The sequence below is a fragment of the Hemitrygon akajei genome, chromosome 13 (assembly GCF_048418815.1).
Source record: "Hemitrygon akajei chromosome 13, sHemAka1.3, whole genome shotgun sequence".
Taxonomy (NCBI): domain Eukaryota; kingdom Metazoa; phylum Chordata; class Chondrichthyes; order Myliobatiformes; family Dasyatidae; genus Hemitrygon; species Hemitrygon akajei.
In genome coordinates this window covers 19749787-19771129 of record NC_133136.1, presented here as the reverse complement: position 1 = coordinate 19771129, position 21343 = coordinate 19749787, and the positions used below count along the sequence as shown (strand labels likewise).

Here is a 21343-nt window from a genome sequence, read left to right as displayed (position 1 = left end):
TCCAAGTCACCCTGCATATATACTGTATATTAAATATACTGTATATTTAAAGTGAAGTTATTTTTTGTTTATATATTAGATTTTTAACAATCTTTTTACTTTTAATAACTTTATTTTATATAAATTGAATGCCAGACACATTTAAAATTTGTTAAGATGTCATGATTGGGCAAAAGGTAATTGCCCAGCCCCAGCTTTGCCAGCTGTCAAACACTGCTAGGGGCATTCTGGAGGGTGAGGCTTGAATCTGTGGCCAGCTGTAAGGTATAGGAGGGCCAATTCCATTGCTCTTCACATCCAGCTAGAGCAGGAACAGCAGGTGGAAATTCAACAGGGTGCACAGATTTCAGCAAGATCTGGCCTGTGGTGATTTATATGATCTTTGTGAAAGGCATCATAAATGTGCAACTACAGTACGCAATTTATTTAGCACACAGACCACAACATAACAACCAACCAGATATCAGGGAAAGATTATTTTTCAAAAGACTGTCTAATGATGATTGAGCGATGATAAAGGATAGTGCCATGAGCCAGAAACATGGCACATATCTTTCTTGACAATATTATAGTCATTAGATGCTAGCAGGGCACTGACTGAATGAAACACTTTCTGATCGAAGAATGTACTTTGAATAGAAAATAAAGACAATCTGTATCTGAATGGTGAGTAAAGATAATCATTGTCTCTGATACAGTATGAATCCTAGAAATTATGCAGCATTAGCAATTTTCATTTGCTTCCATGGAAGTTAAAAGGGAGACTGTGTGAAGAAATAGAATTTGACAGTACTGAATATCTGATGCCTGCAGTGGTATCAGTGGGGATTAAACATATACTTACGACCTGCAGAGAATCTACGGTTATAGTCCCTGGCATTTGTACTGGCAAGGCATAACTCCTGGAAGCGTAATATTCTATTTTACTTTCTTAGGAAGATTATATAGCATCTATTTGTTAAATCATATTCAATGGCAGCATCGACTTCCAGGCCAGTCTATGAAACTGATTTGTTGTCAATAAATCATTTATGTATGTACTCTGCTCTTGAGTCATCGGTGTTTTAAAAGAGTCTGCTTTCACTCACTTTGGAATATTGTTACAGGCATAGCTGGATACTTTCTGTATTTGTACCTGTAGCCTCCAAATTTCTACGCACATTTAGTCATAGAATCATTACAGCGCAGAAATGGGCTCTTTGGACTGAGTCATTGCAGACAACTACGATATCTATCTGTACTAATCCTATTTCTCTGGCCTATATTTGGCTCATATCCCTTGGTTCCCTTCTTATCCATATACCTGTTCAAGTGCTTTTCAAAAACTCCAGCAGCATGTTCCAAACTCTTTCTGAAGAATGTGCCCCTTAGACATTTTTAAACTATTTCCCCTCTCACCTTAAACCTATCACCCTATCACCTTTAGTTTTAGGCTCCTTTTAGACTGAGGCCATCTACTCTATCCATGCTTTTCATAATTTTACAAATATCCATAAGGTTACTCCTTGACCGCCTGCTCTCCGGTGAGAACAATCCCAACCTTTTCAACCTTTTCTCATAAATAAAACTCTCCATTCCAGGCAACAGCCTGGTGAATCTCCTTTGCACCAGAACTGCAAACAATATGACTTACCCGTTGTCAGATCCATCTGACATTCCATCTCTCATACTCAATATCCCTAGCTATGAAGGTAAGCAAACTAGATGCTTTCTGAACTACTCTGTTCACCAGTGTCACCATTTTTCTGGAGAAATGAACTTGCGCCACAAAGTCTTTCTTAATATTTATATATTTTATTTTGTATTTGGAAATAAAGCATGATAAAAGGCTCCTCTGGTGCAATGAGCCCAACCCGCCCAATTACACCCATATGACCAATTAAACTACTAATCTGTGCATCTATGGAACATGGGAGGAAACCCACACGGCCACAGGCAAAACATACAAACTCCTTTCAGGCAGCATGGAATTGAACTTGGGCCAGTCATGCTGTGCTAGCTTTATGCTAACTGTGCTTCCCCTTCATCGTCATCTTCATGTGCTGTGTATGACGTGGGCGATCATCATCTTATCCATGACCATGATGTTCCTGGCAATTTCTTTAGCAGAAGTGGCTTGCCATTGCCTTCTTCTGGACACTGTTTTACAAGACAGGTGACCCTAGCCACTATCAATACCCTTCAGAGATTGTCTGCTTGGCGTCAGTGGTTGCATAACCAGGACTTGTGATATGTACCAGCTATTCATACAACCATCTACCACCTACTCCCATGGCTTCACATGACCCTGATATGGGGTGGTGGGGGGGGGGGGGCTGACACTAAACAGGTGCTACACTTTGCCCAAGCATGATCTGCAGGCTAGTGGAGGGAAGGAGCGCCTTACAACTTGTTTGGTAGAGATGTATCTCCACTCCACTTCCCAGCCACACCTAGAAATCCTTCTAAATTTACTAGTCATGTCTGGCCAGCATTAGAAAGCACAAAATCCATTACTTCGCTATCCATCCATCAAGCACCCAACTTTCCAGCTGTTCTATGTCCCCGTTTCCTTACACAACCATCCATTCTTTGGAAAATTAAACTCTTCCATGACAACAATCCTATTATTTTTGTACCTCACTCTTATTTGTCCATATATTCGCTCTTCTACATCCTGCTGACTACGTGGAAGATGATCACCTCTTACTTATTTCTGTGTTTTCCCAATATCACATTTTTTGCTGAACCCTCCAGGTTGGCTTCCTTGAATATTGGTATAATGATCTCCCTAATCAGCAGGGCAACACTTCCTCCCCTTTTGGAGACCTATTCATATTTGAAATATTATACTCAAGGAACTTCAGCTGCCAGCCATGCTCTTCTGCCTGACCCTGATTGCCACAATATCATAACAATATGCACGGACCAGGTGTTTATTTACTCTCTCTACATTTGTCTTACCTGCAAGGCTCTTGCATCAAAGTAAATGCAATTATGCACACCACCATCTTATCCTACCCACCCTTGCCTTTCTACTACAAAGTTGAAAAGTCCAAAATTCAAAGCAACTTTATTATCAAATTACATAGATGTCACTATTTTCAAATCTGAGATTCATTTTCTTGCAGGCATTCACAGTAATTGAAACAATGAAGGACCACATCCAACAGGATGGACAAACATCCAATGACCAAAAAGACAATGAACTATGCACATGCAAAAATAAAAAAAATAAAATAAATAAATAAGCAGTAAACATTGAGAACATGAGATGAAGAGTCCTTAAAAGTGAGTCCACAGGTTGTAGGAACGATTCAGTAATGGGCAAGTGAAGTTGAGTGAAGTCAAGAGCCTGATCGTTGAGGGGTAATAACTGTTCCTGAATCTGGTGGTGTGCTGCCCAATAGATTTGATTGATTCATTTACTACCAATGCCTCTTTCTCTCCTCCTGCTATGCTATCATTTTGGGTTCCGTCTTTCCTGCTTCATTAGTTTAAACCCAAGAGATGTGGACACAGTTCAAACATCACAGGAACCGGTATCCCTCCATACACTCTGTCTATACTTCTTGCTGCCTCAGTAGAGAGGCCAATATAATCAAAGAGCACACCCACTTGGGACGTTCTCTCTTCTCCCCTCTCTCATTGGGCAGAAGATACAAAAGCCTAAGAAAATGTACCACCAGGCTCAAAGGCACCTTCTATTCCACTGTTATCAGATTCTCCAACAGCCCTCTGATATAATAAGATGGATTCTTATTCTTACAATCCACCTCATTATGATTTTGCACTTTATTGTTTACCTGCACTGTGCTTTCTCTGTATCTGTAGCACTTTATTTTGCATTGTTATTGTTTTATCTTGTTTAGCTCAATGCAATGTGTAATGATTTGATCTCTATGATGCTTTTCACTTTCTCAGTACATATGACAAAAAGAAACAAATATGGATTCAATGGGCCTGAAAACATCTGCATGATATTCAACACGTGCAGACAAACTGCAGAAACACCATGGCATTCCCTTATAAGTAGGATACAAGAAGTCCGATGCAATGTAATGACCTAAGCTTAACAGACTAGGACTGACGTGGAAGAAAGGAGCCTTAAAAATGTGATCTCCTGATACAAAGCATCAATGATAACAAATTTCTTCTTGTTGTCAAGGTCAAGTTGAACATTCATGCATAATCCAGTGATAGTCCTTTTAATTCACAAAGAACTTTAGGTTCTGAAGGGGTGTTCACAGAGTCACAAGAGTGCAGTCTATCACTTCCTTAACCACAAGTCTCTAAGTCCTCATAGATCTGTATGAATTCTTACTCTGCCTGTTCTTCCTCAGCATCAGATGCCCTACCTTCGACTCAATGCATAGCAATGTGAGAATTGTGGCACAGATTAGCCCCTATGTTCTGCAATAATCCAAACATTAGGAAGCTATGGATAATGCCCATGGGTTGACCTCTGCCAGGCCTTCTACACTCCTTCAGTCAGGGCGACAATTGTGATCCTGTCCTTGGAAATCCACCTTTGACATCACCATTTCCATATAATAGACAGAATGCCTGCACCTACTCCATTCTGGGGTCATGCATGTTTAGTCACATCAGCTATCCATTATAGAGTTAAGAAAACATAACCAAAAGAGATCTTGCAGAAGCTGGAAATCAGAATGACACACACAAAATGCTGGAGGGACCTAATAAAGTGTCTTTGTCTGAAAGAAGAGGAGTTTATTTCTCTCCATAGATGATATCTGATCTGCTGAATTCCTCCAGCATTTTGCGTATGTTACTCCAGATGTTGAGAACTGCCAATTTAAGATCTCCAGCCTTGATGAGTCAATACACAGATAAGATTTGGTTCTGTGAGTTCTTCCTGACATGTGCAGTACTGTGCAAACGTGTTAGGCACATTCTGTATATAGCCAGGGCACCTAAGACTTTTGCACAGTACTCTATTTGTCAACATGGAGCGGAGAGCGAGTTTGTAAATCAGGCGGCAGCAAATGATGTTGGCAATGGCGAGGGTAGACAGCCATGGGAGGAATGTGGGACGGGTACAGAGAAGGAGTGCCAAGGGTGGAGGATGGCACACCCGGACCTGAGACATGGGGCAAGGCCACTTGATTACAAACAACTGTTTATTAATCATTACAGAATGTCTCTCTGGTGCTTCCTCTTTCCACCTCTCTCCGTACTCCCTTCTCACTCTTACTCCACAGCAGTGACCCAAATTAGATTCAGGTTTCTCATCACTCACAAATGTCATGATTTTTTTTTTTGTGGCAGCAGTACAGTGCAATCCAGAGTTACTAAAATACTGTGCAAAGGTCTTTGGCACCCGAGCTATGTATACATGCCTAAGAGTTGGCTCAGCACTGTAATTAATGCACTCCCAGCCGAAATATCACAGTGCAACCATGTTCAAAGTCTATACGTACAGTAACATGTTCAGGAAAATCATCCTCTGTGACCCCAGATGAACTTGCAATAGGCTCCCCAGCTTGTAATGTCGGGCTGCTTGTTTTCATACAAGGTTCAGTTCATGGTATAGGCATGACCTAAATGAATGGCAGAGCAGGCAAGAGAGATGGATGACCTATTATTGTGCTGATGTTCTGCCAAAGGCCACGTGCCAAATGAACTCTTGCATTGATTCATGGTAAAGATTGATCTCCTGTCCTGATGAAGGGGGGTCTCAGCCCGAATAAATGTTGACTGTTTATTCATTTCCATAGATGCTGCCTGACCTACCGAGTTCCTCCAGCATTTTGTGTGCATGTACTAAAGATTGATCTCATTTTTTTTTCCTTTACCCTTAATGGTTAGGAAAAAGTTTTTGCCAGATGAATGATAACCACAGTCTGAGGAGCATTGCTCTCACTTACATATGTAAACATTTTATATACTAGTTTTGCTAATTCTGGGAAATATTGAGTATATTCATTGGTAAAAGGAAAATGGGCACAATATAATCATCAACACAAAACATTGATAGCACCACACAGTGGAATCACAGAGACATAGCTACATTGTAGGAATGCTTTAAAAACCATTGTACTTCTTTCTGTCTGAATGTAACATGTTTTAAAATAAAATGTATAGAAATATTTGAATGAATTGCTGTTTTTCATGTGATCCCTTCAGCTGTGCAAAAGTCTTAGGTACATATAAAAAAAGTGAAGATGCTTTCAAAAATAATGAAATGAAAAGTTTCTAAGTATCAAAAGATATACTCTAAAGAGAAGTAAACAGAAAAAAAATTAAATCAAATCAATATTTCGTGTGACCACCCTTTGCCTTTAAAACTGCATCAATTCTCTTAGGTATTCTGTCGTGTTGTTTTATAAGAAAATCGGCTGGTAGGTTTTTCAAATAATCTTGGAGAATTTGCCACAGTACCTCTGCGGACTTCGGCTATCTCACTTGCATCTGTCTCTCCAGGTTATCCCAAACTGCCTCAATGATCTTGAGATCAGGGCTCTGAAGAGGCCATACCACCTGAAACCATTTAAAAACTCCAGGGTGCCGAAGACTTTTGCATAGTAATGTATGACTACATTGTCCACAAATTTTCTCCTCTGTGGTTTGTCCTAGTTGAAACAATTATCTTAACCCATTTGCTATATTCCCTTTGTGGTGTGAAGCAGTAAGTGATCTTTTAGTATGAAGATACACATATCACTTCAAGGTATCCTCTGCAAAAATATTTCGGTTCAGCTGCTGCCTTATAAGAATAAATGTCCTACCCATCTATAACTGTTTGTATTAAAGGCATTTTTTATTATAAATACTTAGGCAGTGTTCACCTGTCTCTTTCATGGTGTTAAAAACATAGCTTTCTCCTCTGAGCTTAATTAGAAAAATCAGTTAATCTAATTTCTGAATGCTCCATCAGTTTTGCATTCATTACATTAGATGGCAATCCTTTGAAAAAGTTTGCTTTGAATATCAATTACTTATTTAGCTCTAAGTTTATTTTTAACAACTAATACAGAATTGAAAAGCAGTCAGGAAACTTGATTGCCCACAGTTGAAGTCCTGTTATTGTACAATCATTTGAGTCAAATATGATATTCTCCTTAAGTGTTCTCGATTGGTGCGACCTCAACTGGCTCTGAAGGCTGATCCAGGATCCACATACTCTGGTTAACGTTAACGATTTGGATGAAGGTATAGAAAATAACATCAGCAAGTTTGCTGATGATACTAAGCTGGGTGGCAGTGTGACATGTGATGAGGATGTTAGGAGAATTCAGGGTGACTTGGATAGGCTGGGTGAGTGGGCAGATACTCGGCAGATGGCGTTTAATGTGAATAAGTGTGAGGTTATCCACTTTGGGAGTAAGAACAGGAAGGCAGATTATTATCTGAATGGTGTAGAGTTGGGTAAGGGAGAAATACAAAGAGATCTCGGAGTCCTTGTTCATCAGTCACTGAAGGTGAATGAGCAAGTGCAGCAGGCAGTGAAGAAGGCTAATGGAATGTTGACCTTTATTACAAAGGGAATTGAGTACAATAGCAAGGAAATCCTCATGCATTTGTACAGAGCTCTGGTGAGACCACACCTGGAGTATTGTGTACAGTTTTGGTCTCCAGGGTTAAGGAAGTGCCTGGCTGTAGAGGAAGTGCAGCGTAGATTCACGAGGTTAATTCCTGGGATGTCCGGACTGTCTTACGCAGAGAGGTTAGAGAGACTGGGCTTGTACACGTTGGAATTAAGGAGATTGAGAGGGGATCTGATTGAAACATATAAGATTATTAAGGGATTGGACAAAATAGAGGCAGGAAATATGTTCCAGATGCTGGGAGAGTCCAGTACCAGAGGGCATGATTTGAGAATAAGGGGTAGGTCATTTAGGACAGAGTTAAGGAAAAACTTCTTCTCCCAGAGAGTTGTGGGGGTCTGGAATGCACTGCCTCGGAAGGTAGTGGAGGCCAATTCTCTGGATGCTTTCAAGAAGGAGCTAGATAGGTATCTTATGGATAAGGGAATCAAGGGATATGGGGACAAGGCAGGAACCGGGTATTGATAGTAATTGATCAGCCATGATCTCAAAATGGCGGTGCAGGCTCGAAGGGCCGAATGGTCTACTTCTGCACCTATTGTCTATTGTCTATTGTCTATTGGGGCAGTGTGAGCAAGAGTAAGTAATGGCTGCAGTTAGTGGTTTGGGCTGAACATAGAGAAACATAGCTGAACATGTTGGAAGGAAATTTAGTCATGTATTAAATTTTTAAAAATGTAAATGGTGACCAGATAGAAGCCTTTCACATTATGATAGAGTTTAAAAAGGTAGACATGAAGAAGATACTTCCATTCGAGGTCAAGATCCAGAGTCAATAACACCCACTGATAAATCCACAAAGGAGTTTCCTTGAATAAATATCTTTATTTACCCAGAAACAAGAGAGAATCTGGAGATGCCGGAAATCCCAGAAAGTGACTAGTATGAAGTATTGACTCCCAAAACATGATGAGATATATTAAGTCCTGATGAAGGATCTCAGCCTGAAACTTTGACCGTTTATTCCTCTCCATAGATGCTGCATGACCTGCTGAGTTCCTCAAGCAATTTGTGTGTGTTACTCTGGATTTCCATCATCTGCAGACTACTTGTGTTTAGATATATTAAGAAACAGATTTTGAAGAGAGGAATAGAAGATTATGGTGTTAAATTCAGATTATTATAAAAGGAGGAGAATTTTGTGAAGCATAAACACCGGAAAGAATCTATTGGACCAAATGCTTGCAGTCTTTAAGCAAAATAATTTAATCATGTCCCCTCATCTATACAAAGTATTTCTTTATTTATGTACCACCAATTACCTTCAGGAAGTAAAAAAAATCATAAATTCACTCTTTTTTTCCAACAATGCCAACTTAGGAGTCTTGATTTCTGTTTGTACCCAATGAAGGCAATCATCTTTTCGTTTCTTGTCAAAAAAAATTCCAACACTTTTCTTCCTGACCACAGGACAATCGAAGTTTGCTATCACCAACGTAAAAGCAATTGGCATTATTATTGGAACAGACATCTACTGTCCAAAGAGGACGGTTTAGATATACTTATGTATGGAATTGATAAGGGGACTGGTGACTGGAAGCCAAAGAAATTTATGAATATGCTTCTTGCATAAAATTAGTGCAGGTGCACCTAATTTGATTTCTTGCTTAATTGTCATTGATCATCAGAAGGGATTAGGTATTTTACAAATTAAAAATAGTGAGTTCACCTATCCTGATACTTTTTACTTTGACTCTTTACTAATTGTGTCTGAATGGTTTCAAAATATTGTAATAGCTAATGCATATAAGGAAATGTAGTCGTGTTAACAGCAATTCTAAACAACATTGCAGCTAAATGCTAGGCAAAACATTTTTAATAATTTCACTGACAGACATTAGCATTCTCAAGAGTCTGTCAGCTGGCTCTGGCTTGCTTTCATCAATTAGCTGCAAATCCTCAGGCCACAGACTGAGGACAGGGGATTACCCATTGCTCACAGTCACTAACTGAACACTCAACAAGGGAAGCAAATTCTCTGCTCTTTAAGGATGACTCAGGAGAAAAGGATTAATAAACGTAGAAGTAAGCCAAGTGTAGAGTCTAAATGTTTGCCTGGGATACATGAGTAACCTTTCTACCCGAACACTGCTCGAAATTGGATTCCTCGAGGAAATCAGCAGTGAAGCAGGCAGCACTGTACATCGACAGGGGTTCCAGCGTTATAAGCAGCAGCTCGAGAAACAGAGGATTACAAGCAAATGTACTTGATCCCAAGGGATGCTTGGAGCAGATAAAATATCCATTTCTGAAGTGTGAAAATTACAGAGAAATAGAGAAAGGGACAGGTACCAATTAATGAACTGTTTATAAATTGAAATTACAGGCAGCGTGTTGGAATTTGGGATAAGCCAAGTTCGTGCCAGTCATGTTTAATATCACTGCAATCTTCAGCTCAAGTTCATTGCTGTGTGGAAACATTAAATTCAGGCTCACATGAAAAGGAAGGACAATTAGTGATAGAATAATCATGAGGCTAGTCTCAGTGAATTCCTAATAGCTTGTTTACCAAAAGTGTAAAATATTTATTGGGTTACAGTGGAGTTTGTTGCACCCGAAGTTCTAAAATCCGGTGGCATGAAGAAAACAGCAATGATCCTGTGCATATATTCTTTCCTATACCACTGAAAGTAGCTTGATTACAACCACATCATAGTTTCTTTCCTATCACACTTCAGGCCAAATATAGACAAGCTCGTAACTTATCCCGCACACTGAGAGAGGGTGCCAGGTGCCAGACTGTTTCACAGACGGAGTTCCAAATTAAAAATGTAAGGTAAGATACTCTCTGCAGGGTGCCTGCCTGGGTCTCTGTAATTGCAAGAATGAAATCAGTACATCTCTCTCCCACTGCCAATCTGATTCAGTGAAACAATTCCAGTACCCCAGAGCCATGACCTATTGCTTGGAGTTTTTTTTTTATTAAACTCCCTGTTGTGAAGAACAACACTCTATTAGTCCGCATTCAGTTCTACATTGTGCACAATGTATGTCGCCCTGATTTTAACTCCAGTGGGTTTTGTCTGGGTGATTAGCAAAGAGAGATGGGCAGTCAACCACTAGTGCAGAAATGAGGACTGGGCTATTTTAACAACCAGGCCACCTGTAAATTTTTCTAATCAACTACTTGTACAAAATCGGCAAGAGCAACTAGAAAACGCCTGTGACACTAACAGCATATTGCAATTGTGCCGCAGGTGTATTTTTTAGAAACCTCACATTCAGGAGGTGGGGTGAAGGAATAAGAGGCAGGAAGGGTTAAGTGTTCTTTGTTTGACCAAAGTTTGGCACTTTGGGCCTACCTTTCATCCTGCTATGACTTATCTGTAAGATATTAAATAGAAAGATTCGCTTTATTAGTGTACGAGGTGTGATTGATAAGTTTGTGACCTATGGTAGAAGGAGTAAATTTTAGAAAACCTAGCACAGTTATTTTTCAACATAGTCTCCTCCTACACTTACACACTTAGTCCAGCGGTCATGGAACATACGGATCCCTTCTTTGTAGAAGTCGGCATCTTGGACCTCCAGAAAGTGGTCCACAGCAGGGGTGATTGATAAGTTAGTGGCTTAAGGTAGAAGGAGATGAGTTATACAGCTCTCATTACATGACGTGCAGTTCAACTCTTTGAGTGATTATGCAGAAAGTTTGAAGTTAATAACTTTTGTGATATTTCTGTTTCAGATAATTGAAAATTGCAAGTAAGCACTGTCTGAGAAAATGGACAACATCGGCCTTCGTGCAGTCATCTGCTACCTCGGTCTCAAGGGCTTATCACCCAAGGAGGTCCACGAGGACATGGTGGCAACACTAGGGGAGGGTGAAAAATAAATGTGCTATATTGAAACATCGAAACATACAGTGAAATGTGCCACCTGCTTTGAGGACATGTTGGAGGTAGCTCACGAGTGTCTTTATGATTCTATAGTCAACATAGCATGCCCAAAATTTACCAGCCCTAGCTTGTATGGAAGGATGGTGGACAATCCAGTGGTCACGGGGAGAACATACTAACTCCCTACAGACAGTAGTGGGAATTGAACCGCGATCTTACAATTGGCCTTGTAAAGGATTATATTAACCACTATGTTGCATTCCTGCCTTTATTGGGCCTGCATTCCAGAGAGTTTTTTAGCAACGTCCTCAGTCTCAGACGTTACTTGGGCCAAGAGGCCTGAGGATTAACTGAAATTAATCCTTGTGCTTTAGCTGAGTAATGGAGACAGGTCTCACCTAAATAGACAGCTTTTCCAGGAGGGGAAATACATCATAGATTATCTGTCAATTCTGCCTGTCAAATGGACAATTTGAAAAAATACAAGGTTAGGACTCTGTTAACAGACCATCAATAATTACAATGTAAAAACATTCAGCAAATTAATTCTCAAATTAAGAGAATCAGAACTCTAATAAAGGAAGAATTAGCCTAGAGTTACACATCCAGAAGTCCATCAGACATAGGAGCAGAATTAGGCCATTCAGCCCTTCGTCCGCTCCACCGTTTCATCATGGCTGATCCTGGATCCCATTCAAACCTGTACACTTGCTCTCTCACCATATCCATTGATGCCCTGAACTATCAGGAATCTATCAACTTCGGCATTGAATATACCCATGGACTTGGCCTCCGCCTCAGTGTGTGGCAGAGTATTACACAGATTCACCATGCTTTGACCAGAAATTCCCCTTTACTTCTGTTCTGAAAGGTCAGTCCGGAATTTTGCGGTTGTACTCTCTAGTTCTGGATTCCCCCGCCAAAGGAAACATCCTCTCCACGTCCACCTTATCTAGTCCTTTCAACATTTGGTAGCTTTCAATGAGATCCCCACTCATTCTTCTAAATTCCAGTGATACAGGCCCAAAGCTGACAAATGCTTCTCATATGTTAATCCCTTCATTCCAGGAATCATCCTCGTGAACATCCTCTGTAATCTCTCCAATGACAATAAATCCTTTCTGAGTTAAGGGTCCCAAAACTGTTGACAATACTCCAAGTACAGACTGACTAGTGTCTTATAAAGCTTCAGCATTATCTCCTTGTCTTTATATTCTATTCCCCTTGAAATAAATGCCAACATTGTGTCTGCCTTCTTCACCGCAGACTCAATCTGTGAATTAACCTTCTGGAGCTCTTGCACAAGCACTCCCTTTGCACTTCTGATGTCTGAATTTTCTCCTCATTTAGATAATAGTCCGCACTATTGTTCCTTTCACCAAAATACAGGATCATACTTTTCCCAACACTGTATTCCATCTGCCAGTTTTTTTAAAATGTTGGATGGAATATTGAAGCTGAATCTACCAAACCCTCGGCTAGTTGAGTGATGTTACAACAACAACATTGCAATCAACGTCAGTAGGACAAGGAATTGATTATGGAATTCAGGAAGGGGAAGCTGAGTTAATACACAAGTCAGCGGTGGAAATGGCAAGCAGTTTCAAGTTCCTGAGTGTCTGTATCTCTGAAGACCTATCCTAGGCCCAACATATTGATGCAGTTTTGAAGAAGGCACAAGAGTGGCCGTATTTCATTAGGAATTTGAGGAGATTGGGTATGTCACCAAAGACTCTAGCAAATTTCTACAGATGTACCATGGAGAGCATTCTAAATGGTTGCGCTGCTATTTGATATGGAGAAGCCACATGCACAGGAAAAAGCTGTAGAGGTTTGCAGACTCAGCCAGTTCCATTATGAGCATTATCCTCCCCAACACCAAGGATACCTTCAAAAGGCAATGCCTCAAAAAGGTGGCATCCATCATTAAGGACCTCCATCCCCAGTACCATTCCTTCCTATCAGTACCACCAAAAAGAGGTGGGGGAGCCTAAAGATGCACTCTCAATGTTTTAGGAACAGACTCATCCCTCTGCCATTGCATTTCTGAACTAGCGATGAACCAACCCATGAACACTTTCTCATTATTCTTGCTCTCTTTTTGCCCTACTTACTGAATTTATTGTTAAATATACAGTATTTCTTATTGTGAATTTCATGTATTGCATTCTACTGCTACAACAGAACAACAAATTTCACAACAGCTGTTCTGATTCTGAACACAATGTGAAAGCATGAATGGTGGAATACTACCCTGAAAAGAATCATCAAATCCGGTTTGTAATTATATCTGAGAACGTCCAATGATTGCACCTTTCTCTCTCTCTCCAACCCCTCCCCAATCACATGTACTCCAGCCACTCCATTCTCTCTCCCTCTGATGACCAGGCAGTCCACAGGTTTGTAGTTGCCTATTGTCATCTCATTTCCCACAAAGTGATTACTGTTGAATCCTTGAGTATTTTCAGGCTCTGATTACTGTGTCCACTCTACAGATGTATTTCATCTTTCACTCAGTGACCACTTACGCTTATGCTCCTCTGCTGCTGTAGCCCATCCACTTCAAGGTTCAGTGTGTTGTGCATTCATTGATGCTCTTCTGAACACTATGGTTGTAATGTATTATTATTTGAGTTTCTGTCACATTCTTGTCAGCTTGAACCAGTCTGGTCAGTTTCCTCTGGCCACACTCATTAATGAGGCATTTTCAGCCAAAGAACTGTTGCTGTCTTGATGTTTCTTGTTTTTTTGCACCCTTCTCTGTAAGTGCCAGAGACTGTTATGTGTCAGAATCCCAGGAGATCAGCAGTTTCTGAGATACTCAAACCACCCCATCTGACACCAACAATCAAAGTCAGCATATCTTATCCTCTTGATGTTTGGACTGAAGGACAACTGAACCTCTTGATCATGTCTGCATGCTTTTATGCATTGAGTTGCTGCCACATGGCTGGCTGATTAGATAATTACTTTATTGAGCAGGTCATGGAACACCGCAGCACAGAAATAGGACGTTTGGTCCATCTAATCCATGCCAAACCATTCCTCTGCCTAGTCCCATCGACCTACATCCAGAATGTAGCCCGCTGTACTACTCCCACTCATGTACCTATCCAAATTTCTTTTAAACATTGAGATCAAACTCACATTCACCACTTACATTGACAGCTGATTCAACACTCTTACCACCCTCGGAATGAAGAAATTCCCCTTCATGATCCCCTTAATCATTTCACCTTTCACTTTTAACTCTGGATCTTGAGTTGCAGTCTCACCCAATCTCAGTGGAAAAGCCTGCTTGTATTCCGCCCATCTATACCCCTCTTAATTTTGCATACCTTAAATCTCTCTTCAGTCTTCTATGCTCTAGGGAATAAAGTCCTAACCGATAACTCATGTCCTCAAATCCCAGCAAAATTGTTGTAAATTTTCTCCACACTCTTTCATTCTTATTTACATTTTTCTTGTAGGTAGGTGGCCTAAACTGTACACAACACTCCAAAAAAGGCCTCACTAGCGTCTTATACAATTTCACCATAACATCACAACTCCTGTACTAAGACATTGATTTATGAAGACCAATGTGCCAGAACGTTTCTTTACAATCCTATCTATTTGTGATGCCACTTTAAAGAAATTATGGATCTGTATTCCCAGAGTTCTATTGCACTTCTCAGTGCCCTTCCACTCAACATGACCAACCCTCATATTTGCAACATCTCATACTTGTCTGCATTCAATTCCTTCTGCCATTTTTCAGTCTATTTTTTCCAGCTGGTCCAGATCCCACTGCAAAGTTTGATAGTCTTCCTCACTGTTCTCTACTTCCCCCCAATCTGCAAATTTGCTGATCCAGTATACCATATTATTATCCAGATCATTGATGTAGATGACAAACAACAATAGATATAGCACCAATCCCTGGGGCTCATCACCAGCCACAGGCCTCTGGTCACAGAGGCAACTATCTACTACAACTCACTGGCTTTTCCTGCAAAGCCAAAGTCTAATCCAATTTATAACCTCATCTTGAATGCCAAGTAACTGGACCTTCATGACCAACCTCTCATGTGGGACCTTGTCAAAGGCCTTGCTAAAGTCCATGTAGACAATATTTACTCTCTTGCCTTCATTGAATTTCCTGGTAACTTTAATGAAAAACTCAATGAGATTGGTTGACATGACCTACCATACACAAAGTCCCTAATCAGTCCCTGTCTATCCAAATAGACCATATATCCAGTCCTTTAGAATATCTTCCAATAACTTTCCCACTATTGATGTAAGGCTCACCAGCCTATAATTTCATGGCTTATTCTTAGAACTTTTAAACAGAACAATGTTATGTATCCTCCAATCCTTAGGTATCCTCCCATGGAGAATGATGTTTTAAATATCTGTGCTAGGGCCATGGCAATTTCTGCATTACTCTCCCACAGCATTTGAGGGAACACCTTGTTAGGCCCTGGGGATTTATCCACATTAATTTGTCTTAAGACTGCAAACACCTCCTCCTCTGTAAACCGTACGGGGTCCATGAACTTCATTCTGCTTTGTCTTACTTCCATAGACTCTGTATGCATTTCCCAAGTAAATACAGATGCAAAAAATCCACCTTCCCCATCCCTTTCAGCCCCACGCATAGATTATCACTCTGCTCTTCCAGAGGACCAATTACATACTTACCAGAAAACAACCTTTCCTAATCCACACTTGCTAGATCCTTTCTGATACCATCACAATTGGTCTTTCTCCAGTTTAGAATCTCAACCAAGGACCAGACCTATCCTTTTCCATAATTGCCTTGAAACTAATCAGATTTTGATCACTAGATGCAAAGTGTTCTCCTTCAAAAGTCCGGCACCTGCCCTGTCCAAATTCCCTAATAGGAGATCTAGTATAACTCTCTCTCTCGACAAGAGAAAATCTGCAGATGCTGGAAATCCAAGCAACACCCAAAAAATTCTGGAGGAACTCTGCAGGCCAAGCAGCATCTTTGGAAAAGAAAACACTTGACGTTTCGGGCTGAGACCCTTCAGTAGGACTCATGTATGTTGATAACTTTGTCTCTGTTTGGGAGTTGCTGCCACATAATTGGCTGATTATATATTTAAATTAACACACAGGTGTATATGGTAAACTGGCCACTGACTGCATCTTAACATACATAATCTGTGGAGGGTGAGTTTCATCTTTCCATAAGTTTATTTATTTCATTTTAGCCTGCTGAATCGATGTTTGCAAATGTAGCTCTTATAAAGATCGAGCAAAAGGGCACCAACCAAAAGTCAATACAGAAACAGATGAGAGGCATTGATAGTGTGGATAGTCAGAGGCTTTTTCCCAGGGCTGAAATGGTTGCCACAAGAGGACACAGGTTTAAGGTGCTGGGGAGTAGGTACAAAATAGATGTCAGGGGTAAGTTTTTTACTCAGAAAGTGGTGAGTGCGTGGAATGGGCTGCCGGCAACAGTGGTGGAGGTGGATACAATAGGGTCTTTTAAGAGACTTTTGGAGCTTAGAAAAACAGAGGGCTATGGGTAAACCTAGTAATTTCTAAGGCAGAGACATGTTCGGCACAACTTTGTGGGCCGAAGGGCCTGTATTGTGCTGTAGGTTTTCAATGTTTCTATGTTTCTATGTTAGAAACATAAGGTAAGACCAGCTGACTTAAAGGAGAAATAACTATCAATTATGGATGCGTATGTGTAGAGGCTTGGGTCAGTTGCACATGCATATGCAATGTGGATCGATAATTAACCCACAGATTTGGTTGTGCTGAGAGCCCTCAGTTAGACCAATGTAATTTCTCTATTAGGTAGCAAGGCACTTTAACATGTCAAAAAGAACCCTGATGTAAACTATACTTACATCAACGGATAGAAACTGATTTATGCTGTTATTGTCATCTAACAATGCAAATTTACTTTCATTATTTAAAATAATATACTTTAGTTACTATGTGCAATGATTTTGTGAATATATTAAAAAATGGATGGAAAAAAAACTGCTTATAACATAATCAACCTGGGACTTTATGTCTAGTAACATGAATTGCTGGATAATTATGGGCAGAAGATCTGCTTCCCTCACTCACCTTCCCACCTCCACGATTTCTGTTCAGTGAGCATTCTGAATATAAAATGTACTCAGTGCCAATATGGTAATTACAATCATGCAGCCATTACAGCACAGACGGTTGTTTGGCACACCGAGCTTGCATTGACTTACTGTAAGAACAACTGCCAATCCTGTTTCCTAGCTTTCTCCAAAACCCCTGCAATATTTTCTCCCTCACATATTTATCCTGTTTTCATTGGAAGGTGTCAATTGAATCTGCAGGCAGTACCATTCAGACAATGAGTGCCATAACATGAACACCTTCTCAGTTATGCTCATGAAACACTAGATCCTTTGCCAGTCATTTTCTGGCCTCAAACTTTCTTCCAAATACGAACAGCTGATCTTTTTTTTCTCCCCCATGATTTTAAATACTTCTATTTAACCACCTTTGCTCCAACAAAAACTATTCCAGTTTTTCCATTAGCAACTAAACTGAAGTCTTTCATTCCCAGTACTATTCTGCTGACATTTTTCTGCAATTCCCTAAGGTGTTCACAAAGTCAAATTCAAAGTCAAGTTATTCTTGTATGCACAAGTACACGTATGAACAGGTCCAATGAAAAACTTACTTGCAGCATTATAGGTATATTGCATCATATAAGACATAAGTATAGGAGTAGAATTAGGCCATTTGGCTCTTATACACAAGAAAAATTTATATTAAACATCAACAATACTCTTGTTTTACAAGAAAACACAATGTAAAAAAAAAGTTAATTTTAGTGCAAAAAAAGTCATAGTAGTTATAGCACATCTAAATTATCTAAATTGTAGTAATTGAGGTTTGCCAAATGGTTCAAGAAAAGAATGGTTGAAGGGGTGTAGTGTTCTTGAACCTCGTGGTTTGGGGTTCTGTAGCACTTGCCCAACAGTAGTTACAAAAAGATGGCATAGCCTGGATAGTGGGGATCTTTAATGACAGAGTTTGCATTCTTGAGGCAGCATCTCCTGTAGATGCTATAGATGGTGGGGAGAGATGTGCCCATGATGCACTGGGCAGAGTCCACTACTCTCTGAAGCTTCTTACATTTCTGCACATTTGAATTGCAATTGTTGCATTAAACCATGATGCAACTGGTCAACGGTACATGTGTGGACATTTGCTAGAGTGTTCGATAAAAGCAGAATTGACTTAAGCTCCTCAGAAAGTATTTTCCTTATGATTGCATCCGTGTCCTCATTGGTTAGGTTGAGTAAAAGGTTGTTTTAGAGATATCACCCAACCGAGGTGACCAATCTCACACTGGTAACCTGACACATCACTCACTACTTCTCATTCATCCAAAAACAGTAGTGTCATCAATGAATTTGAAACAGCATTGGAACCATGTTTAACCACACAGTCAAGAATATATAAATAGTATAGCAGGGGGGCTAAGCACATAGCTGTGATGTGTACCTGTGTTGTTGTTACTAATCATTACTGACTGAGAGGTACAGAGGCCCTGATGTTGACGCTTGTTGATGAGTTTGTATGAGATATTTGTGTTGAACACTGAACCATTATCGATGAACAGCAGCCTTAGTACAGTGATCAGATGATTCATTTTACCAAGCTTCAAAATATTCTCCCTGTTTTTGCATTCTATATATGACTCCTTTAAGCTAAAGGAATTTTAAAAACAAAAGAAGATCTTCAATGCTGGAAATCAGAGTAATACACACGAAATGCCGGAGGAACTCAACGGGTCAGGCAGCATCTATGGAAAAGAGAAACCAGTCGACGTTTTGGCCAAAACCCTTCATCAGGATCGATAAAAACTTTAGGTATCTTTTGCTTTCATCTCTTTCTCGACCTACCCTCCCATGATCAATATTTTGTGCACAGAAACACCTAGGTTTTTATGTTCCTTCTATCTCACTCTTTACCAGTAAAGCAGTTGAGGCTGTCAACTGCATTTGAAATTATATGGTTCTGCACTATTATATTCAGGAACAGTTATTACCCTTCAACCACCAGGCTCCTGAATCAGCATGGATAACTTAACTCACGTCAACACTGAACTGATTCCACAACCTGGGGACTCACTTTCAAGGACTCCACAACACATTTTCTCAGCTTCATTAATTTATGTATTATTTGATACTTTTTTTGTATTTGCATGTACTTTTGTATTTTGTATTTGCATGATTTTTCCTCATTTGCACATTGGTTGTTTGTCAATTTTTGTTTGTGTTTAGTTTTTCATTCATCTTTTGCATTTCTTTGCTTTACCATGAATGCCTGCGGGAAAATAAATCTCAGTGACATAAACATACATCGATAATACATCTACTTTGAACTTTTGAACTTTGACCTTTAAACATTTATCAGATGAGCAGCTCAAGGAAGTCATGTCAGAATTGTCCAAAATACCTCAAGACAGCAACTCAGGTTAACAAAATACAGTACTGTCCAAAAATCTTTGGTACATACAGTATATATAGTTCGGGTGCCTAAGGCTTTTGCACAGCACTGTATTTGTCAACGTGGAGCAGAGAGTGAGTTTGTAAATCTGGTGGGAGCAAAGGATGTTTGGAAAGACAAGGGTGGGGCAGGTGACAGAGGAGGTGTGCCAGGTTGGGGGGGTGGTAGAATGGATGTAGATTCATGCAGTCCTGAGACACCAGGCGAAGTAATCTTATTCCAACCAATTGATTTACTGATCACTACAGAATATCTCTCTGTCGCTTCCCACTCCCTCCCCTCTCCTTTCCTCGTTTCCCACCCATAATTCCCCTCTCCCTGCCCCCTTCCCACTCTCAGACCACAATGGAGGTCCATACTAGAATCAGGTTTATTATCACTTACATGTCATGAAATCTGTTTTTTTTGTGGTGGTAGTACAATGCAATACATTAAAATTATGACAGTGTTGTGCAAACATCTTAGGCATCCTAGCTATATATATATGCACAGTACTGTATTATCATCATTATAGGAATACTAACATTGTTTAGGCCGAGTATTTGGACCCAGTTGTACGTGTTACTTCATCCAGCTCAAAATCAGCTGCACATTTTGTACACAGCAGCTATTTCTGCAGTTGCTAAACTAAACTAGTTCATAAAGATTCAACTGTTGACCTTCATTTAATAGGCACAAGGAAACAAGGAACAAATCCCACTACAGATCAGCAAGGATTTGTAAATAATAGGGTTCCCATTGTGGCACTAATATTTCATTCACAGGCGCTGCTATGCACAGATTTCACTGTTCAGTTCATGGGCACAAGCATCACTCAAGTGTTCCCTCACGTATACTACTTTTCTCTGGTCTGTGATGCCTACAAGACTGATCTGCCCATATCCCTTGATCACGCATGCATCATTGCTAAGGATACCATAATGTTTGTTTTGGATCAATCAGGGCCTCAGAGATTGGTACTTCTGCTCTTTCCTGTATGTACGCTCACCTTCAAGGTCTTCATTCCTATGTCAGCTTCATGGCTGCCACAGAGAGAGGATCTCTTAGGCTGATGAGGATGATTCATTCTATATAATAATCCAAATCAGATTCATGATTAGCATCACTGACACATAATGTGAAATTTGTTGTTTTGCAACAGCAATCATTGCAATATATATTGAAAATAAAAAGTCTATAAATTACAGTAAGAAATATACCATAATCATCATTATATGCCATGTCATATGACATAGGCAATCATGGTCTTTCCATGACCATGATTGTTCTTGACACATTTTTCTACCAAACTGGTTTGCTATTGCTTTTTTCAATGCAGTGCCTTTACAAGATGGGTGACCCCAACCATTATCAATACTATTAAGAGATTGTCCTCCAGACATTAGTGGCCACATAACCAGGACTTGTAATATGCATCAGCTGCTCATA

At 40.0% G+C, this 21343-nt stretch overlaps 1 long non-coding RNA gene across 1 annotated transcript in view; it reads left to right on the top strand.

Moving 5' to 3' along the window:
- LOC140737468 (uncharacterized) overlaps positions 1-11370 on the top strand; it is a 76750-nt gene extending 65380 nt beyond the window's left edge. Inside the window, exon 3 of the long non-coding RNA XR_012101163.1 lies at positions 11236-11370. This is a non-coding gene — a long non-coding RNA (uncharacterized lncRNA). The remainder of the gene's footprint in view (positions 1-11235) is intronic.
- Positions 11371-21343: the final 9973 nt, after the last annotated feature.